The 11533-nt window shown below is 37.7% G+C and overlaps 1 long non-coding RNA gene across 1 annotated transcript in view; it reads right to left on the bottom strand.

Moving 5' to 3' along the window:
- Positions 1-39: 39 nt before the first annotated feature.
- Positions 40-11533, bottom strand: part of LOC125695446 (uncharacterized) — a 19210-nt gene continuing 7716 nt past the window's right edge. Inside the window, exon 3 of the long non-coding RNA XR_007377956.1 lies at positions 40-463. This is a non-coding gene — a long non-coding RNA (uncharacterized LOC125695446). The remainder of the gene's footprint in view (positions 464-11533) is intronic.

Genomic DNA, 11533 nt, shown 5'->3' with positions numbered 1-11533 from the left:
TGCACAAGGACTGCATTATAACAGTAAAAAAACCAAAAGCACAATGTACTGCACACATTTAAAAATGAAAGTGGAAACTGTTGTCAACTCATTTATTAAAATACAAACCTAAACACCAAGAAACCAGGTGTTTCTGAATTTGATACAGAGCCCTTGATTACATTTGTTATACTCTCTGTGATTTAAATTTTTACTGTTACTGTTATTTTACTGCCCATACCGCTTTAGTACCCACATAACCTATGTCTGAAGCATTTCAGCTGCAGTGTAGGCACATCCTTTCAACAGAGAATTTGCATTGGAGGCAAATTAGTTTCTGTGGAATAGAAAATCCATCTCTACATGAAGCTAGCCACACTTTTTTTTCTTTTTTTTCCCATTTGGTTTTTCCCTTTTTAGTTTATGCATATTCAAAAGATCATTCCAGTTCAGCATTCCTTGTTTCAGATGCATCTCTGTCAAGCTGTAAAATAAAAAAGCAAAGCATCAAACTGTGCATTTGAAAATTAAAATTAAGCTTCTCTTCTATTTTACAGTTAGATCTAACTGATCTCATTATGCTGAGATTTATCTCAAAGACATTTTACCAGACTTCACTGAGCCATTAGCTATCCTAGAAATTTGAATCCTTGCTAGACAGAGAATTACAGCTTAAGATAAACTGATTATCCTCATATTATGTCTCCTACTTAACAAAATAGCAATGTCTCATATGTAAATGCAATCTAAAATTTAGCATTCAGCAAAGGTCATTAGAGAGATGCAGCTTCAAATCAAGAAATGTTGCTATTCAGCTAAAAATGCAGTAAAAGAAAACAGATACTGGTGCTTTAACTGTACGATCTGAATATACAAACACAATCTAAGTATCTCTGAAACACTACTTTTCAAATGGTTTGAACAATATCTTTTTACAATTAGACTATTTAGAAATGGGCTATTATAACAAAGGGTGCTCACAATATCTCTATGGTTAAGGTAAACAGTTTTACCTGCAGCTTCCAATGGAGAAACCTTCCTTTATATCTCTTACACATCTAACTCAAGCAACAATGAAACAGGAGGACCAGGATTAGCAGGGGAAGTTCTGAATAAACAACTTGTCCTTGTAATTTATCCTGCATTTATCTACGTGGTACATAAACAGTTCCATGCAAGTTTCAGGATGCCATGTAGCCTTACGAAATGGGTAGATGACAGAGATGAGATTCTCAGAATGACAGTCTGGTTCTTTCTAATTCAGACTACAGATTTCACCCTAAGAAAGAGCAGCTTTGCATTTTATACTAAGTAGCTCTTCTAGATCAGCATTCCTCATGAACAGTACAGCACTTTTGGTTTTTGAGCAGGATTTTGTGTCCAAACTGGTAGGAATTGCACTAAAACCTGTAATAAAACATGGTCTGAATTATACAATTCCAGCTAATTTTCTGGGGAAATGAGGTTTCTGTACTCATTACTATACAGTAGCGACCAAACTGAACACAGAGTACTCAAAGATAATGTCATTCCTATGTTTCATGAAAATGAGTGGCCAGGAAACTGCAGCTGAGGAAGAGGCTGTGGTATCAACTCATGGTTTTTTAGAACCCATATTGGGGAGAGATTGTGTTACACAATGTCCAACTTTTAAGATCCAGCTGCTCCCAGTGCCCATATATTTGACTGGTTGCTCACAGAGAAATATTTCCACCTCATAAAAAAATGCCATTCAGTAGCAGTGAAAGTGATATAAATTGGAAATCTACATGTTCCTACCTGATTCAGGTGATAACCAGGTGTCAACACAGAGGCTGAACACCACACTTGGAAATCAGCACAGCTTTACTTCTGAACTAGAATGACAATCTTGACGTGAGTGAAGTATGATTATACCAAAGGGATTTTCTTTCAATTGTATAGATAAAATACTTCTTTCAAAATAAAGAAGTTCCTGTCAGCAGGACACACTGTCGTGATCAGGTTGCTATGGAGGTTGTCTGGAAGCACTGTCCTGACTTGCAGATTGATTCAACTTCAGTCAGCAGGCAATGGCAACTCAGCATCAGAACAGCACTGCTCAGGAGAGAGACCTTCAAAACTGCTGAAACCAGCACACAGTAAAAGCATTAACGATTGAAATTGCCTGCAGCTAAACTACTGGTTAGTGCTGGGTTTGCTTTTGTGGAGTCATCATGTTCACTGCTTATTTACAATTCACTATGTTTTTAAAGCAATGATATAGTATTGCACTTAATGAACATGCCGAAATGCTGCTGCCAGGAATTGCATTTAGCTTAGCCAAGCAAGTAGAATTCAAACAAGCCTAAAAACTTGGGCTAAAAAAAAGATACTTTTTTGAAGAGGAAGTTGTTTTTTTGTGTGAATAAAGCTATGCTGAGTATATAAATCAAGCTCTATGTATGGTTTTCATGTCAGCTGCTCACTGGCATCGAGCTAATTATTTTTATCATTGCTACCTATAGGTTATCCTCCATCTGATTAAATTGCAAATAACTTTTCAATCCCATGGCTTCTGGGCAGTAAGTGCAAGTGCCTACAGGCCACTGACATCAGTCTTTTGCACTCTTGAGCTGTAAGGAAGTCTGCAAATTCAACATGAAAACCATTGGCTGAATTTACATTTCATTTGCTCATTAAGAGAGCAGCTCCTTTGAAACTGCTGATTAAAAACTTTCTTCAGGGAATATTATAGTATTTCATCCGACTGAAGTTCTTTTTCTCTTAATAATATTTGTGCTCTGAAATAAGAAAGGAAGACCTGTCACCAAGTACTGAACAACTCACTACCTGAGTTCTGAAGACTTCTATCAGAAAGATAAAAGGAAGGAGTTTGGATAGTTAATAACAAAGTTCTCTCTCCAAGAACAGTATGCCAAATTCAGTCTGATACAGCAATTCAGTCGGAAATTACTGTAGGTTCATCTGATTTAGCAAAACAGATACGTTTCTTCTCAGCTTTTAGCAGGCTTACTACAGAACAAGGATCTTAGAAAACAGTTTGTTTGTTTGTTTGTTTGTTTGTTTGTTTTTGCTCTTGTTGGCATTCTACAAAAGTATTGCTTCTGCACCTTTCCTTGGCTACAGCCACATTCCACATTCAGGTGAATTGTTTTATATCATTATTTTAATTTGATGGTGGATAACTTCCCCAAACTCCAACATTCATTTCAACTTTTTGCCAATCTTATGGAAAAGTCACTTTAAAAAAATATTTTCTCCAGAAAGTAATCAAAAGGGCACACAAATTGCTAGAATAATTCAAGACTATTCCTTCTATGTTCAGACACCATGCAGGTAACAAAGATGTGAGCATCTTTTCTTAAGGATCTGTAGAAGGAAACCTACATTTTTTAAGAAGAATGCTGTTATTGCTACTCTTCGCACTGATATAGCACTTAAACTTTCAATCTTTGATCTCTGTAGTCTCAGCAATGTTTAAGAAACTGCTAACAAACATAAAATTCAGACTATGTAGTTTAATATAGCTAATAATGCAGCATAAATACAGACTTATCCATAGTAGCAACTGACTCAAGGCAACTTTTGTTTAGCTACCTCAGTTCCCCATTGCAACTGAACTGGGGAAGCAACATGTACAGGTATTCTGCTTCATAGCTCTATCCAACTTCTTAGCTGGTTTAAGCCTTGCACTGATTTCCATAGTCTTGTAAATTCTCTGAGGTCCATAATGCCACTATGGACTAGCTGAATTTAGTATCTTTATTGATGATCTGCATGAGGAAATTGGGTGCACTCTCAGTAAATTTGCAGATGGCACCATGTTGGGAGGAAGTGACAATATGCCTGAGGGTAGGAAAACCCTACAGAGGGATCTGGACAGGCTGGACCACGGGGCTGAGGCCAGTGGGATGAAGTTCAGCAAGCGCAAGTGCCAGGTCCTGCACTTTGGTGACAACAACCTCATTCATTGCTACAGGCTTGGGGCAGAGTGGATGGAAGACTGTGCAGGGGAAAAGAACCTGGAGGTGTTGGTTGATGCTTAGCTGAACATGAGCCAGCAGAGTCCCAGGTGACCAAGAAGACCAATGACTTGTGTAAAAAATAGTGTTGCAACAGGACAGGGAGTACCTGTACTCAACTCTGGTGAGGCCACATCTTGAGTACTGTGTTCAGTTTTGGACCCATCACTACCAGAAGGACATTGGAGCGTGTCCAGAGAAGGACAGTGAAGCTGTGAAGAGTCTGGAGAACAAGCCTGACAGGGAGCATTTGAGGGAACTGAGTCTGGAGAAGAAGAGGCTCAGAAGAGACCTTCTTGCCCTCTACAACTACCTGAAAGGAGGTTGTGGCAAGGTGGGGTTTGGCATCTTCTCCCAGGTAGCAGTGATAGAGTGAGAGGGAATGGCTTTAAGTTGTGCTGGGGAGGTTCAGGTTGGCCATTAGGAAAAACTTCTCAGAAATAGTGGTCAGGCACTAGAATGGGCTGCGCAGGGAGGCGGTGGAGTCACTGTCCCTGGAGGTGTTCAAGAAGTATGTAGAAGTGGTACTAGGGAACATGGTTTAGTTAGGCAATTTTGGTAGTAGGACGGTAGGTGGACACTTGGATTAGATGATCTTAGAGGTATTTTCCAACCTTAATGATACTGTGAATTGGAGTTCTCATTCACCCCTTTGCACTGGACTAACCAGCTCTCTCGAACTAGTTCTCCACACTCTGAGTAGCCAACAGGACAGAAACAAGACAGCTCCAAAATGTGGTTATCCATTGTACTCTGGAGACCTCTGTTAGGATGGTTACTCAGAAATGTCTGCTGGTGGCACTTATCTCTGAACTAATGAATAGTTCAACAGGTAAAGATAGCCAACTTCAAGGCAGATGCCTTTGGGCAAAGCAGATCTTATCCTGAGCTTCAGGCTAGTAGCGCATTCCAGACCTCACTTATCTGAAGATCAGATCCATACATTTTATTAAATTATTAGAAGGTATTATACAGACTCTAAACGTATTTACTTAAGGGCACAAAAGGCTGAACTTATATTTTGTAAGGATCTCCAGCAAGTACAATAAGGTGGAAATTCAGTAGTATCTTTATTAAAGTTCTTATCAATAATTAAATATATATTAAAACAATTGAGTAGTCTCTGTGTTATTTATCTTTACATTAAGTTCATGTTTTGATGCTTGCACATATTTCACATATTTAGCACTCAAGATGATATAGTTTTTTGTTTGTTTGTTTGTTTGTTTTCTTTTTGTGTGTGTGTGTGTGTGAAACTATTAACTACACTGTAGAAACTATCTAGAGAAAAGCTAAGTGTTGACAGATGCCTGGAAAAGAAGAAATTGAGATTTTTGTCACTTGAAAAGCCAGCAGAAGGAGCTTGAGAATGTGGGAGAATATTGGCTAGATATTTCTCACATAATCAAACAGCTAACTCATTGAAGCTGATATTTCTGAATTGCAGTTAAACAAATGAATTGCACTGAGTTTATTGGTGCATATCTCCTAAAGTCTTTTCGTAGATTTATTTCAGATTCACTGGCCTTTTTTTATAGCTCTCTGAAAAAAGAAAAATTGGAGCTTCTATAACCCACCATGCTCTCATGTCTCAGATAGATGCCTTTCTCAAACGCTATTACAGCCCAGAGTGCCAGGCCAACCACTTTTTGTGGGAGATGACTGCTTTTGCTGGTTATTTTCTTCCCTACCATTTTTCCGTGTTTTTAATCTAACTTCCAGATGTTTGGCAGCCAGTGCAGAGCAGGAACAGCAAGCAGGCTGCCAAACATGTACATGTCCCACACACTGTATGCAAAGGTTTGCTGTGTATTTTATGCACATTGCAATTCTACAGAACGCATTCCATCTTCTCAGAATCCATGCAACTTGAGCCGCCTATTCTCATAGAACTGTCAAGTCTGCAATGCAAGAATTTCAGTGCTTATACATTACTGAATTGAGCTGTAGATATGCAATAGGCCTGAAATACCCAGGACACGTTCAAATAGATATACATGTCTAAAGATCCAGCATACCTTAAGCACATTTGCTTCTTTTCACCTTTGGAACTTGAGATAGTGATTAGGAGGTAGGGAGAGTACCTGTGTATCCCTAGAACATGCATTTCTTTCTTTGAAAATCCCAATTAACTAAGTATATAAGGAAGAATTGGGTTAATTGAAGAGGCTTAAGAGATCTACCTAAGAAACATTTTTAAACATGACAGATGATCTGCAGTATGAATAGAAAAAGGCTTGGAATAGGAATCCAAGTGACAACTACTAAGTAGTTCAACAGAATGAGGGGATGGGACTGGCAGTTATTCTTTAGCTGGTTTCAGTCATTGATTGCATTGATTCTATGCCATCAGAATTCCATTAGAATAGTAGTTGCAATATTTTAAGCTTTAGTGATAATCTCGTGTTTCTGACCACAGCTATCAGTCAGTTATCCTGATAGTCTGTTAATGGAGGCAGATCTTTTTTGTACATTATATAACATTCATTTTATTCTGAAACATTTGTCTATGGTCAGATATAAAAAATAAAACCAGAAAGCCTAAGCACTTGCTGCCTGATGCACAGAGCACAAATCTCACTGCCATTCCTTTTGACTTTCCCACTTCTCTTTTTTTCAAACGATAAAAAGTATAAAACCATAGAAGTATTTTCTAGTCTTGGCTTTTTAGCAGTGAAGTTATTTACATCTCTTCTTTTTAAATTATATGTTAAGCACCAGGATTAGTTTTTAGTATTATAGTAGATTTAACATGATTTAGAAGTATTTATTGAGAAACTCTGAACTCCCCAGAGCTTCTTGAAACTATTCTTTTTTATTATTTTTCAAGGTTTTCAGCAGACTCTGGATGAATAAAAGGAGTATGTGGCATTTACATGAAATTTTTATTTCATCCATATAAGGTCCTCATAAATTTCTCAGGAATGTATGCATCAGCTCTCTTTTCCTACCCCAAATCATGCATATTTGAATATGGAAAACCCATCCTTCCAGTTTGCAATAAAGCATGTGCATAGTTAAGATTCACTATCTGGTCTTCACAGACAGAGATTTTAAAGGTATGAATCAAAGTTCAGCAGAGTCAATGAGACACTCTGATGTCATTCAAAGTACCCACATTTAAACAGACAGATTGCATAGGATAGTGACTGACTTACAAACCAAGCCGTATTCCCCGTTCCCAAATTACTGATTAACTTTCTACTAACCCCCAGTGTAATGTAAATTTCTTTTTTTTTTCCCCCCCACTTGTGCTACTTTAGAATACTTCAGCCTTCGCTAGTGTCACATCTTTATTGGGCTTCTGCTGTTATATTTTCACTGTCTGAAACTCACACTGATTTCTTCCATTACAAACTTTTACAGATTTCAAATACAGAGAATAAAATTCTGCCCAGAAAGTCTGTCCTTTTGTATCAGAGAGGCTGCAGATTTTTATCCAACACATCCTACTTCAGATCCTAATTACTTCATGTTAGACCATATGGACTAGCAAGGCATTTTAGTCTAGTGAAAGAGTTGGGTCTGAGTTTATTTCACCTGCCTTTGAAACATAAATGAAAAATAAGAGCTTTGTGTTCCCATTAACATTCTTCGATAGTCATTGAAGAGAGAAGAAATCCTCTATTTCACACATTAACAATTCCCTTTTATACAAAATGGAAGATACAGTCCTGGAGGAAATGCCGTTATGATTCTGTCACTGTGTTGTGAAGTCACAGAGATCTGCCTTTTTCAGACAAAACAAATTACTATTCTGTAAAAGGTAGAGAACCATTGACATAGCATGGATCTTAACCACAGCTTATACTTGAAGCTGTGATGTTTTTTTCTTTAAGAACTAAGTGGAAGTTACATTCTGTGTTGCCCTTCATGTAGGTGTTTTAGCAAACATGTTTTTTACCCCAAATATAACCACTATTTAAGATACAGGAAATATCAAGAAAAACTATATTGAATCATCCCTGAACGTGTTCAAGGCCAGGGTGGATGGGCCCCTGGGCAACCTGATCCAGTGAGTGTTCACAGTGATCCCTGTGAGTGATCCCTGTTCACAGCAGTCTACTCAGATGCTCTGTAGTCTATACCAGATAAGCTGGCTGCTGCTGATCCAAGTCAAAATTACTGTAAGGTGGTTACTTATGAAGTCATTACCCCGTGCTCTCTGTCAGCTTGAAGAACATGGCAAATGGAGTTCTAAAGAAGCCTGTCCTGCACCTGGCACTGTTAAATATTTGAACTCCTGGTTTGATTACAGAGAAGAAAAGATATTTAATAAATGACTCTTGTACATACAGAAATTGCTGGAACTCTGAAGAATAGGATCAACATTAAAAAATGGTAACAGACCAGAGGAATCATCTGGAAAAAATAGGATGTTGTTCAGAATGGAAGGTACTACTTAAAAAAGAATCAGCTGCACAGAAAGATGATGAAGTGCTACTAACGAGCCCCCCTGAAAAGCGCCTGGGGTAGTATTTCACCATAAACCCAACAAACCAATGCTGTTTTGACACCACATAAAACTGCAGCTGGCACAATGGGATATGTAGACAGGTATAATAAAAGACACACAAAGCAATGTCCTGTTCTAATCAGCGCTGATAAGAAATGGAAAAAAAATTTTGATCTTTTTATTTAATTATATCTGGAGATGTAACTCCATTGTCCTCTCTACTAAATTGGAATGAAAATGAAGGAAAAAATGTGCCAGTGTCACGTCTTCAGGTTTTCTTAAATTATGTTAGGTTTTTTTTTTTCGCTTGCTAAGTCAGTATTGTTTTATCTAGTGTTAGTGTACCCCTGTAGAAGTGAAACATACATGAAGCTGTGTTTTGAAAATAGTTGTTTAGCTTAAATCACATAAGCAGTAGGGATAAAAGAACCCTTTGATTTGTAACTGCTCATTTTGCTTAAATGACAGGAATGGCAGAGATAAGAGAACCCTTTGTTTATCTTTTTCTGTGCTGAGAACATCTCTTACTATTGCTCTGTAATCATTTTGTCCAGGTCAGTTTATGCTTTCTAAACTCCCCAAAGTTCTCCTTGTGACACAGGTGCACTGACATCAGGATTTAGTTTCCTTTTAGCTAGCCTTGAAAGCAAGATCACAATCTGACTTTTTCATTTCAACTCCAAAGAAACGTATTGCTACCTTTGTAGAGATCTTGGTGAAACAAGGGAAAGTAGCACTTGAAATTTCCACTGCTTCTACGATTAGACAAATAGTGGAGTTAAAAATCAGTAAAAGAACACTAGTCACTCACTACTTTTCTACAAAGCAGTAAATCACTCGTTATTCATCTACCTCCAAATCTGTAACATTATGGTTTCTATCAGCTTCCATCTCAGGAGGTAGAAAGCTTCCTACTTAGAAGTAATTTTTGTTTTCATCTTACATATAGTTTTATCCTATGCTTATGTTGTTTAGGTACTTTTAATACCAATTCTTATGATTCATTAATTATCACAATCAGTTTATAATCTGACACCAAAAGAATTTTCATTGAAAGAAGCTTACCATTGTGTAATACAGATCTGTATTCCTGAGTCAATTATAAAGTTTTTGAAGAAAAAACTATACTAGAATATTTAAAGAAGCATGATTCATCTCACAAGTTTTGAATAAAATACATAATCATTATATCCCATTAAAAAAAAAAATAGAGAAATATAACGACACTAATTACCTTGAAAAACTATTTAAGTTACCTTCAGGGAGTTTACTTTGCCCATAAACCACCATCAACATTTATTTATGCATTTTAAGTAATGACTGTGCACTTCTGTTCTTGTCTTGCAGATACTAAGTGGCTTAGTTCAGATTCATCTGTTTTCCAGTGATATCTATGATTGCCTTCTTTCACTTATTCAGTGAACCAGCTGTGTTGACTGATGTCTGAGAAATCAAGTTCACTCCCAGAATAATTCCATTGTCATCAATTTAGTTGCAGCAAGAACTAGTTTGACCCATGGATCTCAGTATATTCTAGAAGGTCATGCAGCCTGTCAGTAGCTCAGACAGGATTTAAATAGAGGATCCTCCCAAACCTCAACTCAAATGAGCCTCTTTTGACATCATCATCATGTCTACTCATAGAGTGACATTTTCTCAAATGCCACTCTAAGCATTGCTCATCTGTTGGCACACCAAACAGTGACCTTCCTGGCTCTTGTCACATGCCCTCATTCTTCATTTGCATTTATTTATAACTCTCTCCTCTGTTCAGTGCCAGCTGTTGAAGTCAAAGCGGATTTCCTTTCCCTCTCCCTCCTGGGAGCTGTGGATGAAGGAGAGGTTTCAGCTTCATTTCAGTGGGGAGGTCAGCCTGGGAGACCAGCAGCTTCCATTGGTGCCACAACAGCTTCTTAGCAGCAGAAAGCAGTTCCTGCAGCACGCAGTATGCCTGTGTGGTGTTACTGACAATTATAATGCTCCAGTTACATGAAAGAGCCTTGCTGAACATAATGGCTTGGATTACAGAATGCCTTGAAGTCACTTCTAGCCCTGCATATATGTCTGTAATGTATGTACAATAATGCTGCAAAAACAGTTTGCACAGGCAAGAAAAAGGATGGTCCTTGACTGAATATTTACAAGAACTCTCAAGGAAGCTTTGACCTATCTCACTGTTATACACCTTTGTTGTAATTCATGTCTATTTTCCCTACAGTAACTCTACTGAATTTAAAAAGTCATTGTTTTTTCTTGTTTTTCATTTCACTGTATGGTTTTCACTGCAATATAAAAACTAACTTGAAATTACACAGAAGCTCACAGCATTAGTTGATTCTAACCAGGTCAGACTTACCAGCCAATTTCAACAATATTGGAAAGAAGGACAGAAATCTGAAGGGCTTTTAATGGATTACAGAATCTTAGAGCATTCCTTTGCTTCTTAGTGAAAGTGAACAACTCAACTACATTCCAATTTTTACTGAGATTTATTCATATTAGTCCTTCTGCCTGTGGTCTGGCTTTCAAAGAAAGCAATCATCAAAAATTTGTGTTTGCTGGGTTGTTCTAAAACATTTGTACTGGTGAGTCAAATGATCAAAGCCTCAGAACACACAAGAGTGCATTCCAAAAGTAAGCCTAATACAGTCACAATTATTGAAATTCCTATTATTTTCTTCAACCTCAGTAGCTAGACAGTGGAAGGAGACTCAAATTATTCTCCAAGTATGAAGAATGCAGGTAGAAAACAGCACTGTGTGTTATGCTGCCAGCCAGTTTGCGCAGGTGACCAACTGGATTAGCAACAGCTCATGCTCTCTCTTGCCCAAGGAGATGGTGAGGTGGGCATGGAGAGGGGTGGGCTCATATTATTGCATTGGCAGGGTGAATATATGGAGCACTGAGTAAAACTGAACAGAAAATCCAGCTTCCCTAGCTTCATTCTTTCTGAAATAGCCTACTTATATAGCACTCATATAAGCACACATATAGTTTGATGTGACATCGTCTTTCTGTAAGCACTCTAGAAGCATACAAGTAAAAAGTAGCCCCAGTTCTTCCATGAACATCATTGATTTTACTCTGCATTGTT

This window comes from Lagopus muta, chromosome 1 (assembly GCF_023343835.1).
Source record: "Lagopus muta isolate bLagMut1 chromosome 1, bLagMut1 primary, whole genome shotgun sequence".
In the NCBI taxonomy this organism is placed as follows: domain Eukaryota; kingdom Metazoa; phylum Chordata; class Aves; order Galliformes; family Phasianidae; genus Lagopus; species Lagopus muta.
This window is presented reverse-complemented; position numbering and strand designations above follow the sequence as displayed.